Below are 19961 nucleotides of genomic sequence, written 5' to 3'. Positions count from 1 at the left end.
TGCAGAATGTTGTGTTATAAGTGTGCCTTAAATTATAAATAAATCACACACTTAAAGAAACTTTCAAAGTTCTTGAAATTTTCCCGTATTGACTGACCTTCATGTCTTGAAGTAATGATGGACTGTCACTGTATATAGATTTTTCTGTTGTGTTATTGACTGTACTTTTGTTTATCCCATGTGTAACTACTCTGTGTTGTTGTTTTTTTGTCGCACTGCTTAGCTTTATCTTGGCCAGGTCACAGTTGTAAATGAGAACTTGTTCTCAACTGGCCTACTTGGTTAAATAGAGGTGAAATAAAATTTTATTATCTTTGCTTACTTGAGCTGTTCTTGCCATAATATGGACTTGGTCTTTTACCAAATAAGGATATCTTCTGTATACCAACCCTACCTTGTCACAACACAACTGATTGGCTCAAACGCATTAAGAAGGAAAGAAATTCCACAAATGAACTTTTAACAAGGCACACCTGTTAACAAGGCACAAAGCTGTCATCAAGGGAAAGGGTGGCTACTTTGAAGAATCTCAAATATTTGTTTAACACTTTTTTTGTTACTACATGATTCCATGTGTTATTTCATAGTTTTGATGTCTTCACTATTTTTCTACAATGTAGAAAATAGTAAAAATACAGAAAAACCCTGAAATGAGTAGGTGTGTCCAGAATTTTGACTGGTACTGTACATTAGAATAAAATAATAGTTTTCATCTGGTACTTTCCTTCAGTGACCGAAGGAATATTAAATATTACAAATCAATCATATTTGGTTCTCTGAGCTTGACACCGTTAAGAATAAAGTAAGAAAAATGTGACCTATATTTGTTTTTTTTATAGGTATAATATGTTCCATAAATGTGACAATTTTACTTTTGGGATAACCAGAAATGTGCCTCTTTTTCCAAGAAGGACCATAATGATTGTATCACAGAATAGAGTTGATAAACAGTGGCTATTATGGTGTCTTCACCTGCTCTTCTCTCTCTGGTGGTTTAGCCATCGATCAAAGTTTTGTTTACTATATTTCATGGTATTGTGTAAAAAAAAAAACGTTTTATGTGAGTACTGAATCTGCTACGATGAGAAGGAAACAGCCAGCAGACCTATACACTTATTTCAATACATTTTATTTTCAATGTCCAGCAATGCAATATGGTATGAAATGACATATTAACATCAACAGTGTGTTTTATTTCATATTTGAATATGTAAAAAAGTATTATTCTCCACCCATTTAGAGAAAAGGGTTATCTACTGTCTCTTTACAGTTCAACCAATACAAATAAACACTTCCCGAATAGCTCTGAGCCATAAAAGGGCATTATAATGTCAAGCAGTAGAAATGAGTATTTCCTGAATAGCAAAACATATTCAGTGATACTGTACTAATGCATCTGGAAAAGCCCATTATACAAGTCCCTCACTTTAGTCAACCTCTTCAATGGTTGAGCCTCGGGAGCTGGCACCAGAGCTAGACCGTGTCGGTGGTCATCCCTCCTTGCTGGTACAGCTTGGTAATGATGAATGAAGCTCGTGCTCCTCTTTGTCGTTCTCCAACCAGAAAATGGCCTGGTTGCACCTGCCCACCACTTTCTTCTTGTCCTCCTCGCTGATCTTGCCTTTTATGTTGTCGTCCTCAACGCTGCTCTTCATATTGAAGGTGTACGACTCCAGGGAGTTCTTGGCTGCAATTTTCTCCCTCTGTGCATTGTCCTCAGCTTTGTATTTGTTGGCATCCTGCAACATCCTCTCAATGTCCTCTTTGCTGAGCCCTTGTCGTTGGTGATGGTGATTTTGTTCTCTTTGCCCTTGCTCTTGTCCACCGCTGATATGTTCAGAATGCCGTTGGTGTCAATGTCAAAGGTCACCTCAAGCTGAGGGATTCCTCGTGGGGCAGGGGGGATTCCAGATAGCTCAAACCAAATATTCTAACAAACTATAATGTTTTAGCTAAGGCTTTGTCTACACAATCAACATTGCATAATTTTATATTTCTATAAAGCCTATAGCCTATAATTGTTACAGCCATTTATGAAAATAATGAAAGTTACTTACAGTTTGTGAACGTAGAGGTCTCGTTGAAAGGTATAGGGCAGCAGCCTAAGGCCGCTCTTCTCTTTACTTGCTTTCTTCTCTCTTTAGTGTTCTCATTGAGTCAATGTTTGAAACTGAACAAACTTCACCAATTTAGATCATCCTTTTTGATTTCTCGACATTTCTCAACTCTCTGACTACACTGTAGAGCTCTGCTACCCGACCCGACCCCGTACAGTGCAGTACAGTCATATCTGACTAAGATCATAACATGGTGTCATAAGTGCCTCAATCTCTTCAAATAAACAACAGGATAAATTATTTAACCGAAAATAGTAATGTTCCTTGAGTTATGTCGGAGTTTAGAGTGATGAAAAGTAGCTCAGCTAACTACTCTCTCATCTCGTTATTGAGCAGAGCAGCTCAAGCAGAGCCGACGCTGCCATGGATACTCACAGACCCAGAGCTGCCATAAGCAGAGCGTATGCACAGTAAGCAGTGTGCAGAGAGCGAGTGAGACAGAGAGGAGCAGCTAATGGATTTACTAATGGAGGAAGTTATTTCTGATTTTGGGTTTCGGGCAGGGCCGGGCCGGGCCTTAAATTTGGCAGAAGCAATCGGGCCTGGATAGAATAAGGCTTGAACGTTGCGGGCATGGGTAGGGTTCGGGCTTCAAATTCATGCAAAGCAGGGCTCTACTATACTGACCAATAAGTGCACAGCTTCCTGTGCGGGGGTCTTTCGGTTACAGAAGCACGGAGACCTGTCCAGAATTACTTGTGGAAGAATATTTGTGCCATGAACTTTGACAAATCAATCATTTATTATTATAAACTGGGTGGTTCGAGCCCTGAATGCTGATTGGCTGAAAGCCATGGTCTATCAGGCCGTATACCTAATTACATTGGTAACCAGTTTATAATAGCAATAACGCACCTCGGGGTTTGTGGTAGATTGCCAATATACCACGGTTAGGGCTGTATCCAGGCACTCTGTGTTGAGTCGTGCTTATGAACAGCCAATAGCCATCGTATATTGGCAATATACCACACCCCCTCGGGCCTTATTGCTTAAGTATCCAACGTTGAATAACATCTAAAGGCAATTATTATTATTACTCATAGATCAATTAATTTCAAATATTTGCAACTAGTCGCTTTATGGACACCACGATTGAATCAGATAACCCATTGCACAGACTCTACTGCAGGTGTCGGTAATGAAACTTTTGTCACGCCACTCAGTGGATAAACGAGCAACCGAGCATGCGCGCTTCATTATTTTGTGCTGTTCCGTAACAAGAGAGTACGTGTGGAATTTTGTTCGGACAGGACAGAACAACGACTATCATAATGCGAAAATGGCTAAAATATCATTGCTGCGAGTGCTTCTCAATGAACGATTAACAGCAGCTGCTGATGAGATATTTGGGGCTGTTAAATAAAACGGTGGCAGAGTACCAGGAAGAAATCTATCGTTCAAAGGAAGAGAACGAGAAGCTACGGAGGCTGCTTGATATCGTTCTAAACCAGATATAAAGTTGCATAGAGCAGGTTAGTAACGTTAATTGATTAAAGTGTGTGTATATGAAACATTTTAGCAGGGCAAACAACTGTTAGAAAATAACTCAACAACCAACCACCCATCCACCCAGTAGCCTATTCAAAACCAATAGCAATCTAATTTCACCTAAGTTTATGACCTCCATAAATACCTTTCCCCCTTTTCTCTCTCTACTCTACGGATTTGACTCTTGGAAAGCCCTTTGTTAACATAGAGAGAGTCTGGTAACATCAAAAGGTTGGGAACGGAACCATATTTCGGTAATCCAACCAGTTGAAAGTATCTGTTGGTACTTAAAGAATATGATGTCAGATCAGTTGTCGTCTGAGACATTATTACTGATGATAGGGCGACATAAACTGTTTCTTGGAAAGTCTACACATTCTAGTTATCAGATTCACATGGAATTGTTGTGCAATTTAAACGTTTAAATATTAAACTATTTGTGAAAAGATTAAGTGTAATTGTAGCTTCTAAATGAGACAATTGTTTTCATAAGTGAATTATGCTCACTCAGTGGCCCCGCCCAAATGAACAGGCATTGGTTGTGAACTATGAAACACGCCCTTCTCTCCACCACTACAAAAGCCCATTGACGAAAGTCAACCTTGTGTTCCCAATGACGTGAGGACTGCTGTCCATACGTTTAAAAGGGCTAATATCAACTACAGAACTAAGCCAACCTCAGTGTAAGCTCTGGTTGCGAATGGTTGAACAACTACATCAGGGGTGTCAAACTCATTCCACGGAGGGCCTAGTGTCTGCAGGTTTTTGGTTTTTCCTTTCAATAAAGCCCTAGACAACCAGGTGTGGGGAGTTCCTAACTAATTAGTGATGTTAATTCATCAATCAAGTACAAGGGAGGAGCGAAAACCCGCAGACACTCGGCCCCCCGTGGAATGAGTTTGACACCTGTGAACTACATCCTAACGAAATTAACATTGTGTTCCCAGTGACGTGAGGACTGATGTCCATATGTTTAGAAGGGTGAATTTCAACGTCTGGTGACGATCGACACGCTGGAAGGATGAATTTTGACTATATCAGCCAAAATATAGCATGAGCTTATATTATTATTATGGCAACTTGGTTTGAACTTTGAACTCTTATTCACTAAAGAAGTGATACATCCTAGACGTCGAGTTAGCAGCTGTAAACATGGGCTAGGAAAGGACGGACAATCTCTTCAGGGAGACAGGGTACTACAATGTATCCATTCTACCAAAATATATATTCTTCAAAGGACAAGGGAGATATCTGCTGGGCAGCCCAGCCTTCCATCTTTGACCAATCTATCGAAGCGCAGCTCAGAGTAAATATTTCTTGCATTTTCCTTTTCCAAATGGCCGGTTATTTAGAATGCATAAGATTCTGTATTTACGATAGCATAGCTTCATAAGGTCCGATAGAGACCCAATCCTTTTGTTCCTCAGTCTTCCCGTGCTTTCATTCAAACCCAACCCCCTTTCTTTGTGTAACCAGCCGTCATATCGTTTCCGTCCGCTAGGGACATTTTCTTGTAAGACATAATTAGTAATCAATGTATGATCCATCCTGTGTATATGTAATTCTGTGTGATTATTTAGGTATTTAGTAAACAAATAATTAAACCAAATTTTGTATTGCTGATTCAACTTGTTAGCCAGGGTTCGTGAAGATAATCAAGAACTTTACAACGTTCAGATGAGACTGAATAAGGTGACGATTAATATTTGACTGCTATTAATATAAAATATGACCAGGTCTTTAAGAGTTTGTTCGGAAGACAACAACTCTATGAACATTCTTCCGTGGTGCCCCGACTTCCTAGTTAATTACATTTACAAGAAATGATTTCATAAAATAGCATGTCATATCACTTAATCCATAGCAAAGACACGACACAATAAAAAGAGGTAGCCTACCTTTGGCTCCCTGTCATGTTCCAGTAGGCCTAAATTAGTTCATGATGAGTTTTTCTACTGTGATTATTATACATTTTCTGGTTAATATGCTGTAGTTGATTGACTGGTTCCTCTAGTGACGTCAAAGTAAATTTTTTCAGAATGCCAAACGTCCCGAACATTCAAGAGTATTTTGCAAACCGTTGTTTCAAAATTCATATTGATTCATTTTTAGGGATATCATTTTAATCAATAGACAGAAAAACAATACTGTGGTGCCTGGTGAAGGGTTTCTTTCTCCATGACCACTTGTTTCATATACACCCTTTAAGTAAATCGCAATTATGTTGTCTTGGTTTATTATTGTTGTCAGCTGAATTCACTTAGTCATCTGTTTCATCCTTCCTCCAGACCTACAGCAGCTCACTCTCCCTGTCTCTGTGAGCATGAGTGGAGACCCAGTCTGGGGCAGGAGGACCTAGAGCCCACACAGATTTATGAACAGGAGCTCAGGACCAGTTATGGGTAGAGAGCAGCTTCATGCTCTGGAGTCCAAAGACCCTAATGTTATATTCCCTATTGCTTGTGTCAGAATCAGGACTCAACTGAGCCTTCACATATTTACCAAACTGAAAGTGAGGAATATGGACAGGGAGCCTTTCTACCATGCACTTCAATGGAACAGATCAAAACAGAACCTGATGGAGAGGGTTCCATGTCCCTAGAACCAACCAGTGAACCTCAGCCCCTCTCTGCATTTAATCACTATTCTAGTGTTCGGTGTGAAAACAGTGTGATCCTCATTGTAGATCGTGTGGCGAGTAGAGCTTCTATCAGGTTCAATGCCACCGGAATCAAAGAGTGCACGGGTCAGTCAAATTGGTACTGCTGGTCTTCATTGGAGCAAGTTGTGGGGATTCCTTTCACACCCTGTTTTCTGTTATGATTAGAGTGCATACTAGTGAGAGAGAACCTGTCTGTGGTGTGTGTGTGTGTAGAACGCTTTAAGTCAAAACAAAGTGTAATAGATCATCTTGAAACTAACGTTGACACACATTTGATTCAATGGAAATGTAGGATTTTTTGCAAATATTTATCTAGCAAATATAATCTGAACCTGCACATGGAGACTCATTATGAGAAATATTTCCAGTGCCAGGTATATGGTGATTGTTGTAAGGTAAAGAGTACTGTCATAAAGCATCAGAAGATTCACATTAGGGAAAATGGAGCAATGAAATGGCAGCAGGTCTGTAAAACGAAAGGGAATCCCAAGAAAGTAACTTGAAGAGTATTTATTGCCATCAGTGAGAAGGTATATGAATAGATTGAAGTAGAATTCTTATAGGTATTCTGATTCTGCGTATCTGTTGCCGGATCGAGGCCCCGGTTGCTACCACAGGCCAGGTCACAGCAAGCCAGTCCCTGAACCTCACTCTTTCCCCACCACCTTCCCACTGCCCAGCTGTGCCCCGGTCCACTGCATGGTGCCAAAAGAGGAAGGGTGAGGAGTATGCACACGCCCAGCAGCAGGGCACTCTATACCCGAAACGCTCAAATGTATACCGCTCGAAGGTTCACCCTGACATTTCCAATCCTCGTCAGACACCAGAATATGACAAACTGCTCACCAACCGCAGCAGGGGCCGTCCAGACCGCTATGCTGTTTTGCTATTCCGTGCATGCGTAACCGAAGAGAGATACCGTGAGTGGGAACAGAATACTGTTAGGTTCTAATTCTTAGAGTAAAAAACTCAACAGACATTTATGAAAGCTTAACAAACTTTATTGTACCAAGAGGGTCAATACAGCTGCATTCCGACAACACGTTTCCACCGCCGCAAGTACAGTTGAAGTCGGAAGTTTACATACACTTAGGTTGGAGTCATTAAAACTCGTTTTTCAACCACTCCACAAATTTCTTGTAAACAAACTATAGTTTTGGAAAGTCGTTTAGGACATCTACTTTGTGCATGACACAAGTAATTTTTCCAACAATTGTTTACAGACAGATTATTTCACTTAAAATTCACTGTGTCACAATTCCAGTGGGTCAGAAGTTTGCATACACTAAGTTGACTTTTCCTTTAAACAGCTTGGAAAATTCCAGAAAATTATGTCATGGCTTTAGAAGCTTCTGATAGGCTAATTGACATAATTTGAGTCAATTGGAGGTGTACCTGTGGATGTATTTCAAGGACTACCTTCAAACTCAGTGCCTCTTTGCTTGACATCATGGGAAAATCAAAAGAAATCAGCCAAGACCTCATAAAGAAATTGTAGACCTCCACGGTTCATCCTTGGGAGGAATAGTACGCAAGTATAAACACCATGGGACCACGCAGCCGTCATACCGCTCAGAAGGAGACGCGTTCTGTCTCCTAGAGATGAACGTACTTTGGTACGAAAAGTGCAAATCAATCCCAGAACAACAGCAAAGGACCTTGTGAAGATGCTGGAGGAAAGAGGTACACAAGTATCTATATCCACAGTAAAACGAGTCCTATTTCGACATAACCTGAAAGGCCGCTCAGCAAGGAAGAAGCCACTTCTCCAAAACCGCCATAAAAAGACTTACGGTTTGCAACTGCACATGGGGACAAAGATCATACTTTTTGGAGAAATGTCCTCTGGTCTGATGAAACAAAAATAGAACTGTTTGGCCACAATGACCATTGTTATGTTTGGAGGGAAAAGGGGGATGCTTGCAAGCCGAAGAATACATCCCAACCGTGAAGCACGGGGGTGGCAGCATCATGTTGTGGGGGTGCTTTGCTGCAGGAGGAACTGGTGCACTTCACAAAATAGATGGCATCATGAGGTATGAAAATTATTGGGATACATTGAAACAACATCTCAAGACATCAATGACGAAGTTAAAGCTTGGTCGCAAATGGGTCTTCCAAATGGACAATGACCCCAAGCATACTTCCAAAGTTGTGGCAAAATGGCTTAAGGACAACAGAGTCAAGGTATTGGAGTGGCCATCACAAAGCCCTGATCTCAATCCTGTAGAAAATTGGTTGGCAGAACTGAAAAAGAGTGTGCGAGCAAGGAGGCCTGCAAACCTGACCAGCTCTGTCAGGAGGAATGGGCCAAAATTCACCCAACTTATTGTGGGAAGCTTGTGGAAGGCTTCCTGAAACGTTTGACCCAAGTTAAGCAATTTAAAGGCAATGTTACCAAATACTAATTGAGTGTATGTAAACTTCTGACCCACTGGGAATGTGATGAAAGAAATAAAAGCTGAAGTAAATCATTCTCTCTACTATTATTTCCCATTCTTAAAATAAAGTTGGGATCATAACTGACCTAAAACAGGGAATTTTTCTGAGGATTAAATGTCAAGAATTGTGGAAAACTGAGTTTAAATGTATTTGGCTGAAGTGTATGTAAACTTCCGACTTCAACTGTATGTACCCAGTAGGTCCCTCAGGTCCTCTGGCACTGGCCTTTTAACTATCCTGAAGCCTAGGACCAAGAGGCATGGAGAAGCAACCTTTAGTTATTATGCCACCAGCCTCGGGAATAGCCTGCCAGAGAACCTGAGGGGGCCTGAAACTGTGGACATATTTATTGGATGTCTTAAAACACATGTTTTTTAGCTTTCCTTAGGGTGCTTTTTAGTGTTTTAGTTTCAAATTGTTATTCTTTTGTTTCTTGTGTAAATATTTCAGTTTTTATATTCATAGTTTTTTCCTGTGAAGTGCATTGTGTTGCATTCATGTCTGAAATGTGCTATATAAATAAAGCTTGATTTGATTTATTATTCTGTTCCAGAATAAATGGCCTTTGGAATGAATGACCCAGGTCCTTCCTCCACTGCAGCCAGGTCCTTTCCTCCAGGCTTTGTGGCTTGGAAAGGGTAGTGACTAAATACATTAATCTAATAATCAAACAGATGTGGTTTTGGAAAAGTGGGTACTTTAGTCAAAACACCCCCATCTGGTGGATGTATAGTGTCATTAGAATGAGTAGGAAATCACTATTCAAGACGAAGGCTGGAGGATCATATTGTTACTATAAAATAATGAATAAATGAAATTAATTTTCACATGGACTTATAGCTTGTTACTTCAGAGGCAAACTTGTTGATGTATAGAAATTAAAAAATATCAACTGTATTTGTGAAATTGAGCTCCAGAATGACATTTGTTTGTCATCACAGTGAGTCTGTGTAGTGCAGTCTGTCAGTTTGACCCTTTTCTGATATCAATGACAACATAATTTGGTTTTATTGCTCACAGTAAAAACAAATATATATACATTCTGAATTAACTTTCAAAAACATTAAAAAACACAATAAGATCCAAATATGGATTACACAATGATTGAAGACACAGAATGCATCCCAAATGGCCCAGAGTGCCAAATTTCCCAAATTTTCCCACTTTGGTGTGACAAAGTCTAATGACATTTTTCATTAAGGTTCATGTCTGTGGGTTATGTTTTGGTATGTTAATGACATCTCCATGGGGCCACCTTGGGGGGGGGTCAAAGGTCATACCTGTATGTATTTTGGGGTATATTGATGAGACAGAATGGGCAGCATTGGGATGTGCTTTATTATCACATAGTACCATAAATGATAACTACACCAAACTTCACACAGAACGAGGAGACCCATTGGAAAAGTTTCATAGTCATCATAAGATTTAATATCAAATCCGTCACAACAGCCTATTTTCAAGATAGATTTGGGTGTGTAAGTTTGTGGAAATGTGAAATTAATGTAGGAGAATATAATACATTAGATCTGGTAAAAGATAATACAAAGATCCCCCCCCCCCCCCCCCCTCCATCATCTTTGAAATGCAAGACTAAGGCCATTATATCACTTAGGAGTTTAGGTGCAATATAGGTTTTGGCCACTAGATGGTAGCAGTATATGTGCAACGTTTTAGACTGATTCAATGAACCATTGTATTTCTGTTCAAAATGTTGTATCAGACTGCCCAAATGTGCCTAATTGGTTTATTAATACATTTTCTAGTTCATAACTGTGCACTCTCCTCAAACAATAGCATGCTATTCTCTTACTGTAATAGCTACTGTAAATTGGACAGTGCAGTTAGATTAACAAGAATTTAAGCTTTCTGCCCATATCAGATATGTCTATGTCCTGGGAAATTTTCTTGTTACTTACAACCTCATGCTAATCACAATAGCCTACGTTAGCTCAACCGACCTGCCGGGGACCCACCGATCCTGTAAATAATTGGTGTAATAAGACTAAAGACTGAAAGTGTGTGTTACTGTGAGGAAAATGCTAAAAGACGTCCCAGTATATGTATTTAGTAAAATTATTACCAGAGCGTCTGCTAAATTGCTCAAATATAAACGTAATAATGGTAGAAATATGACAAAATGACCAAAAATAAGGTCAGGTTAAGACGGGCTTAGGAGATCGTATACGTTTTCTTCTATGAGATAGTATTAGTCATTTAACATGACCTTAATCAATTATGAAGCCTTTATGTGCATAAACCCTTTTTAAAAAATCACAAAACGTATAACATTTCCTAAGCCTGTACTTACCAAATAAGTAATTTTCGGCGATAACAATAAAAAAATACAAAAACGCCATTTATTACCCAATAGGCCGTCGAACGAACTATGGCGGTGTTAGTGCCTACAAAAATACGCCATTACTATTTCTCTCTATAGCTGGAACAGGGAGCTGGCTGAATGTAGTGGAGCCCCCTGGTGGACCTCACTGGGCCCTCTCCCCACTTCTCCTTGGGGCAGGGAGCTGGCTGGATGAAGTGGCTACGGGCGGGGGTCAGACCCCCTGTCCTGGGGTCGGCTCTGAGTCCCTAGGTCGGCTCCATCCCTCTCTGGGTGAATTTAGTTGCACCCCCTGGTGGCCACGGGCAGGGGGTCGGCCCACCTCTCCCTGGGACGGCCCCAGCCCTCTCTGGCCCTTCCCCATCTCCCTGGTGCAGGAAGCTGGCTGGATGTAATGGCACCCCCTTTTGGCCGTTGGTGGGGGTCAGCACCCCTCTCCGGGTGTTGGCCCCCCTCTCCCTAAGTTGGCCCCATCCCTCTTAGGCCCTCTGTAGGGAGCTAGGTGGATGTAGTGGGGCCCCTGGTGGCCCTGGGCGGGGGTCGGCCCCCCTCCCTGGGTCTGCCTCAGATCTCTGGCCCTCTCCCCCCATATCTCTGGGGAAGGGAGTTGGGTGGATGTATTGTCGTCCCCTGGTGGCCTCCCTGAGTCAGCCTGACCCCTCTCCGGCCCTCCCCCCCCCCATATCCCTGGGTAAGGGAGCTGGCTGGATTGGCCCCCGTGCCCGGAGGTCGGTCCACCCAGTCTCTGGAGTGAGACTCTAGACAGAGTCTCTGAGTTAGAGCATTAACATCACCTGTAAATGCACACTGGACAGGTGTGATGAACGCGTGTAAAAATGACCATAACAAGCGTTTCCAAAAAATGACATTGGACACTTCAAAAAAGCAAGTGAAAAATGATCATAACAAGTGCTCAAATCATCTGTAAACACACACTAGACAGGCAAAAAAATAACGTGTACAAAAAAATGACATTTGACACTTGAAAAAAGCAAGTGAAAAACGATAATCACAAGTTTTAAGACGTGTTACGGGTAACACGATTTGAACCTTTTGGCCTTCCATAGCTTCCTGAGAATTCCACTCATGCAGAATGCCACAGTTCATATGCACACCATAGTATGGAACACAGATTGGGTCATGAAACACGTGGTCGTGTAAAGTAAGCAGGTGCAGGCGCCAAATTAACGTGTTCACACGTTAAGTTAACGTCTTCACGCATTAAGTTAACGCCTATACAAGTCAAATAAGCACGTGCAAATGTGCTTGCAGGCAGTCCAACTTGCTAAATAAACAGCTGCAAGCGGTCCTGCACAGTCAAATTAACACCTACAGCTGCTAAATATACACCTGCACACGCTAACACAGGCGTTCCTTAATACGCTAATTTTACTAGCCAATTTCCCGATCTCCTTTCAAAGAGATTTCAGTTTGAAGGAACTTCCTTTTCCACTGCAGGCAGAGTATGAACCTTTACAAGGTAACGATTTTGTCTTTGAAAATTGTTGTTACTGAATCATAAAGTTTATCAGCTAGTTTGGATCTGTTTCTCATCACTGGCTATAAAATTCAGCTAACATTAATCTATCACCAGGATCAGCAGTGTTTAGCATAAGCTAAGTCAGATACTGGCTAGCTAATTTAGCCAACGTCGGTAGCCTCGAACCCCGGCCATATTATATCATATAGTTAGCATCAAACTCTGCCCGGACATACTGCTACTCGCAGTGAACGGCGGTGTCTTGTGTTTTATTAAAATGCCATGCTGAAAAAACCTGTCAACATGTGCTTCTACATCTGCATTGCTTGCTGTTTAGGGTTTTGGGCTGGGTTTCTGTATAGCACTTTGTGACATCGGCTGATGTAAATTTGTAAATACATTTGATTGATTGATTGATTGACTTTAACAGCCACGGAAACACATTGGACCATGTTAATACTATCAAGGTAACATATAATTGTATGGAATTGATTAGAATGTATAAAATCATAATCAATAAATGTGTAGTCCTAGTCAGAATTAGGGTAAAGACAATATGTCTTTATGGTATTTTAAACACAGACTGTCTGAGCTTGGTGCCGACCTGACTAGAGATTTGGGAGAGAACGGGAAGTGCGTCTCAAGGACAAGGTCACTAATCTCTGTCGGCTGGGTAACAGGACGTGTGTGCGTATGGTTGTGTGGGCGTGAGAAGTCAGTATAAAATGTATTGTTTTGTATTCTTGACTTTAGAACGTTCCTGTGAATAAACCTTTTTGACTATTTTAGCTGGGCCTCTGTCTGTTTCTTTCGACCAAGATCTTACAAATTCTGGTTTGCAGACTGAGGAATATAATTAAATTGGGTTATGTACCTTGAGAACAAAATTCTCTTATCAATTACATACTAGCAAGTGTCACACCCTGATCTGTTTCACCTGTCCTTGTGATTGTCTCCACCCCCTCCAGGTGTCGCTTATTTTCCCCAGTGTAATTATCCCTGTGTTTCCTGTCTCTCTGTGCCAGTGTAACAGTATAACTTTAGTACGTCCCCTCGCCCCGACACGGGCGCGAACCAGGGACCTTCTGCACACATCAACAACTGACACCCACGAAGCGTCGTTACCCATCGCTCCACAAAAGCCGCGGCCCTTGCAGAGCAAGGGGAAACCCTACTTCAGGTCTCAGAGCAAGTGACGTAACCGATTGAAATGCTATTAGCGCGTACCCGCTAACTAGCTAGCCATGTCACATCCGTTACACCAGTTTGTCTTGTATGTTTGTCAAGTCAACCAACGTGTTTTTTTCCAGTACTCCTTTTTCGCTTCGCTTCTCTTCGCTAGTCCTCCCGGGTTCTGACCCTTGCCTGTTTAATGGATTCCATTCCCGCCTGCCTGACCATTCTGCCTGCCTGCCCTTCGGTACCTACTGGTTTTGACCTTTTGCCTGTACACAACCATTCTCTTGCCTACCCCTTTTTGGATTAATAAACACTCCAACCATCTGCCTCCTGTGTCTGCATCTGGGTCTCGCCTTGTGCCCAAGCAAGATTGGTGTGTGAATGCAGGGCCAGGAATATATAGATTAGACAATGGAAATACTGCCAAAAACATCCTGCTCAAAATCCTGGTAGTTCTCAATTTTTGGGCTATTGTCTTTACTTTTCTTTTTGTCAGTGACTAAAGGAAGACAAGCTACCTAAATGTAACTTATTGGCTAGTACTGACGCAGGACATGTTTTTGAGTTAGGTTTTTAGCCAAAAGCCTTATATTTAAGCATAACAGCTGAAGGTAGGCAGCTTCTTCAGCCTGACTGGCTGTCATTTCAATGCTAGCGTGAGCCACGCTAGCTCGCGATTAGCATGAAGACACTGAAAGCTCACATAAAGCAAGTTTGGCTAGTGACAACCTTGTAAAACCTTTGCTAACATCTACAACAGCTTTCGAACAGAGTAGACTTTAATGTGCACGTTCACTTCGTTTTTGGAATATTTACATTCCATCAAAGCCTATTAGGGTAAAATAACTTCAGGCATATACCCAGTACTATATATTACTGCTTCAAAGGAATAGGGTCCCCATTCCTTTCGCTTTATTTTCACACAATTGTGTCTTGCAGAAGGGAACCATGAAGAGGAGCTTGGAGTGGGCAAGGGAGAGGCTGATAACGCAGCAGAGAAGACCTGATTCATCAAGTATCATAGCTAATTCTGGTGATTCGCACTTGGTTGGCATGCACAACACGGCAAGGTATGCAGCATTAAGCCCAATCAAATATCCAATGTTATTCAAACGTGTATCCCAATCTACGGTCAAGCAACATTTAATGTCAGTTGTGTGTTAATGTTATGAACTACAAACAATCTATGGTTCTTGGAGTCAATGAGTCAATTGAAAGTGACTACAATTATACATTATTTTAAAACCACTGTGCCAGTAAAGATGACAAAAGTAATCTGCTCATGTTTCTGTTTACATTTTTCAATCCGACACTTGTTAATGTTTGACGTCAGGAAAAACGTCTTCAGCCACCGTAGGATGGAGAGCAGCTGGTTTTTGACTGCAGTGTCTGTGTGGGTGTACCAGGAAAGGACGTTAGAAGTTAGGTCCCCATGATATCGAAGCTTCTTACCATCTCCACTGCAGCCCAGTCGATATCGATTTAAAAAACTGTAACAAATAGATATCATGTAGCACATGGTAGCAAAAATTCACTGGACCAACTCCAGTTTGCCTATTCTCCCAACAAATGTCAATTATACATTTTACATAAGTCAGAATGTGTTTTCATTTATAACTCTGCTTTCAACATCATCTTGACTCACAAACTGGTTTGCAGACTCAGGCCTCTGGGTGTAAACCCTGTAATAACAAATTAGATTTTTTACATTATCACAAGAATGTGTATCCCCAGAATGGACCCAACACCTAAACATGCTGACAACACTACCATGATACACCTGATCACCAGTGATCATGAGTACATGAAGGAGCTGTGGGACCTGACACGATGGTGATAGGACAACAGCCTCAGCGTAAGCAAAACAAAGTAGATGGTGAGACTTAATGACCATTCTCCCATCTACTGTACATTGACATGGAGTTGATCAGCAGCTTCAAGTTCCTGGGCACCCTGACATCCTTTTCTGCCCTCAGTCACTTCACTCAAAGTCTCACCAGTGCTTCTCCACTTTCCTCGTCAACTTGCTGCACCACGACCTATGTACCAACTACAGAGTCTGTTTTTATTGCCATAACACGTGTAAATGGAATGGCCATATTTACTGTAATATTTATGGTAACATTGCACATATTGTAACATAGTCCCTTGACATACATGACTTAACTGCTGTTCATAATGCTCAGTTTACCCACTAAGAAATCATACATTTATTGAAATATTAAAGCTGCATTATGTATTACTGTGTCAAATTGACTCTGGTTGGTTGTAACGTTTTCGAAAACTTTCACGACACAACTGTTTTTGTTGCTGATGGACAATCCTGTCGGGAACTTTCATTATAACAATCCTTTTGGGACACATCACCAATTAACATTGGCTGCAGTATTCCGAACTTACTAGGTAGTCATGCAATAAACATTTAGGATAATTCCCCTTTAATGAATTCCCTTTAAATCAAATCAAATTGTATTTGTCACATGCACCGAATACAACAGGTGCAGTATACCTTACAGTGAAATGCTTATTTACAAGCCCTTAACCAACAATGCAGTTAAAAAAAAATACCTAAAGTAACAAATAATTAAAGAACAGCAGTAAAATAACAATAGCGAGGCTATATACAGGGGGTACTGGTATAGAGTCAATGTGCAAGGGCACTGGTTAGTCGAGGTAATATATACATGTAGGTAGAGATATTAAAGTGACTATGCACAGATAATAACAGAGTAGCAGCAAATAAGTATGGGTAGCCATTTGATTAGATGTTCAGTAGTCTTATGGCTTGGGTTAAAATCTGTTTAGAAGCCTCTTGGACCTAGACTTGGCGCTCCGGTACCGCTTGCCGTGCTGTAGCAGAGAGAACTGTAGCTGTGGCTCCACTGGCAATCCCAGCCTAGGAATGCTGAAGCCCCCGAAGTGAAAATGAAAACCTTCTCCAGGGTTAAAGGGTATGTGTTCCCCCCTGAAAAAAGGGAAGGGGGGGACATTAAAGTCCGTAAGTAACACTTATTGGAGAACACGATACTCTTAAGTGAAAGTAGTTTGGGATTTAATTTATCTAATACATTCTTAGGGGGCCCATGAAAGAATAAGGCTATGAAATCCTGTCCCACAGTTGTGAGAGTGATTAGCTGACATATTTTACTGATGTGGACCGTGTTACTTCAATAATCATGGTTTTACATCTAACCTTCCACCTCCAGCGGCCAGTCGCTCCAGAAACATATGACTCTGCTCTCTATTGCTCTTTGATTGGTACCAGGTGGGGATCGCTCTGCTTTGACGAGAGAAGCTGTCTTTGGCCAAAAGAGGCTTCTCAGCGTAGATGAAAAACTCTCTGAAGAGGTTTCATGTAAGGCAGGAGACCTAGACACTCCATACCCTATTTGAATCTATAAAGTTTAAAAAAAGTCACATAATGAATTTGCCCTAAAGAATTTAACTAAACTTATGAGATTCCTTAGATATATGGAAACTCACTGCTCAAGAGCATCCCGTAGCCTGCTTTCTAAGTAGAACTTTGTGGCTGACTCCACCAGGGCATCCCTCTCCTCCAATGTACGAACGTATCGCACTGACCCAACATGACCAGTTGTTCGGAGGCCTCCATGACCTCTTCCTGTGCCTCATCAACAGTTTGTGCTAACTGGATCTTAGATAGTTCAATAACAGTGTTTTGGGACAAATTAGCAAAACAATATACTGATTATCACTACTCTTAAAAAAGATTGAGTGCCAACAAAAGGAAACCAAATCCATATGGAAAAGTATTCATAAGCAACTACAACCCTAGTATTTTTTCAAACTTAGTGCAAATTAACAGTAACGTTGTCACGACTCCCGTCTAAGTCGGTCCCTCTCCTTGTTCGGGCGGCATTCGGCGGTCGATGTCACCGGTCTTCTAGCCATCGCCGCTCCACCTTTCATTTTCCATTTGTTTTGTCATGTTTTCCCGCACACCGGGTTTACATCCCCTCATTACTCTACGTGTATATTATCCTCTGTTCCCCCCATGTCTGTGTGTGGTATTGTTCGGTCGTTACGTGGTTTTGCGGCGGGTATTATTGTAACCCGGGGTTTTGTATTTTGTACCAGTTTGTGTATTTGTGAGCATTCATTTCTTTCCTTTGGGCCGGAGTGTTGTGACGCAGTTTCGTCCGGCTGTTTTCCTATGCCTGATTAAAGTGTGCCTGTTCACTCATCTCTGCTCTCCTGCACCTGACTTCTTTCGACCAGTTGCGCACACGCTGACAAACATAACATCCATCACAGTATAAAATGACTTAACTTCTCTCTGAAGTCATATTCCGGTTGTTGTAGGCCACACACTTGCCTGTATAGCCTCTCTGAAAAAAATTGTGGCTCTACACCCCCATGTACCAGACAGACAGCAATCATGCGGCCCACCTGCTTGTATACGCCATTATAGAATGCTGTCACACAGAAGGCAAACAGTAAATAAAGGACATTACATAACATACAAAAATCAAATGTCACACATATTGCCATAAACAAACGTGTCTTTGTTGGTGTAAAAGTGTAACTCACCTTGAGAGTTGCAAGAAAGGCATTTTTGCCAATCAGCTCCCTCAAATATTGCAGAGGAATGGATGGCACACATTAGCACCCGGAGAAATTCTCGAGGGACCACTCTCATCAGCTGCCTCTTTTCCGTCAGAATCCATAAAAACCATGTCTATTTTTGCCTCCGGATTAAAGCGGGTTCTCTTAAATCCTCTCATTGCACAATCATAAACGTTGTCCCTGATCACGTTAATTTGGTTGGCATCAGGGGCAAAAGCAGAGTCAACCTTGCTGCTCATTAACTTCAGCAGTGTTTGCAGGTCAACACTAAAAAAGAGACATTCAGAATAACAAAGCTCAGATACTTCCCACAGTTCATCTGTAATAACAAGACATTGAATTATTTACAGGGATGACTTACTCATTGTCATCATCACCAACATCAACAGACGAGTGTGGTGAAGGTGGACGATAAGTCTCAGGGAATGGTGGAGGGGAGGCCACAGGAAGTGGTATAGGTGGAGGAGCGGCCACAGGAAGTGATGCAGAAGATGGGGGTGCACAGGAATAGGTGCTGCCACAAGTGTAGCCTCGTTTATATGCCTTCGTATGTCCTCAATATAAGCATGTTTGTTAATTTCATGATGCAGATACTCTATCAATCACAGAAGTAGCAGAAACACAATAAAACTATTATTATTCACATGAGTGACATATGGTATCAAGGGCCATTGCTTGCTAGACTGAACTGTTAGTTGTTGATGAACAAGTTGTTGATGAACAATTTGCGATGTTACAATGTACAACTTCTCACCAGTGATATAGATAATTGTGTATATCACAAAGATACATCTACCTTATCAATTTGTGGTTTCCATCAAGGTGCCATAACGAGATTGGTCCAGCAACACGGTATGACCTTCTATGCAGCCTCTGCGACATGGCTCTGAGGGCAGATGCCCTCGGGTTAACACGAAGCATGCTGTCCCTCTCTGCGTCCCTGCACCCTGTCGTAGCTGACTCAGAATTAGTTAGGTAACATAGATAAATAAGATGTTTTATTTACTTTCATAATATGCAGAATATCAGAAAGGGAGAAGGGCTCCACTATGTCTGTACGCTAGTCACTCCCTTCTTTTCCCATTGGGGGGAGGAATATGGCAGTGTCTGGAATCATTGTATTACCCCTCTGATGTTGTATGAATCTTGACCTGGTATATGACCTAGAGAATCACTCCCCTTTCTGAGCTTGTCCAGAAGGGGGTGTATTTGAGATGGGAATATCTAGAATTGACAATTGATATATGCCATTGGATGAGGTAATGTTTTCGTACTAAGTAGTACCGAGCACGAGATTAGAACCTTGTCTAAAGAGACCAAACTGAACAATAATTTATAGCTAATGCTATCTGGATGGGATACTCCTCTTTCAAGTAAAAGGTTCTTTGTAATGTTCCTATGATCTGTTGTTTGTCATGGGAGGTTAGAGGGGTGTATCTTGACTATAAAAGATACTAAGAATTGTTTTGTAAGGACTCTCAGAGAATTCATTTATAGACACTGAATTGATCTGAGAGTCAAAAAGGGCTATGGTGAAGCTCATATATAATTAAAGATGGACTTTATAACTCTGACTTGTGTGTGGTTTGCTCTCTCATCAGGGTAGTAATATAGGAAATTACCACGACAACCCGGAGCCCTTAATTGTGCTCGAACAGCCTCCGG

At 41.4% G+C, this 19961-nt stretch overlaps 1 long non-coding RNA gene and 1 pseudogene across 2 annotated transcripts; one reads left to right on the top strand and one right to left on the bottom strand.

Moving 5' to 3' along the window:
* Positions 1–1353: 1353 nt before the first annotated feature.
* LOC139579704 (heat shock 70 kDa protein-like) lies at positions 1354–2031 on the bottom strand (annotated as a pseudogene).
* Positions 2032–3217: 1186 nt separating this feature from the next.
* Positions 3218–15959, top strand: LOC139578786 (uncharacterized). Of its 2 annotated transcripts, XR_011675616.1 has the most exons (4): positions 3231–3589; positions 5894–12530; positions 14649–14779; positions 15043–15959. It is a non-coding gene; the product is annotated as an uncharacterized lncRNA (long non-coding RNA). The 2 variants fall into 2 exon arrangements; XR_011675615.1 differs by lacking the exon at positions 5894–12530 and having other exon boundaries at positions 3218–3589; positions 14649–15959.
* Positions 15960–19961: the final 4002 nt, after the last annotated feature.

This window comes from Salvelinus alpinus, chromosome 6 (genome assembly GCF_045679555.1).
Source record: "Salvelinus alpinus chromosome 6, SLU_Salpinus.1, whole genome shotgun sequence".
Lineage (NCBI taxonomy): Eukaryota > Metazoa > Chordata > Actinopteri > Salmoniformes > Salmonidae > Salvelinus > Salvelinus alpinus.
This window is presented reverse-complemented; position numbering and strand designations above follow the sequence as displayed.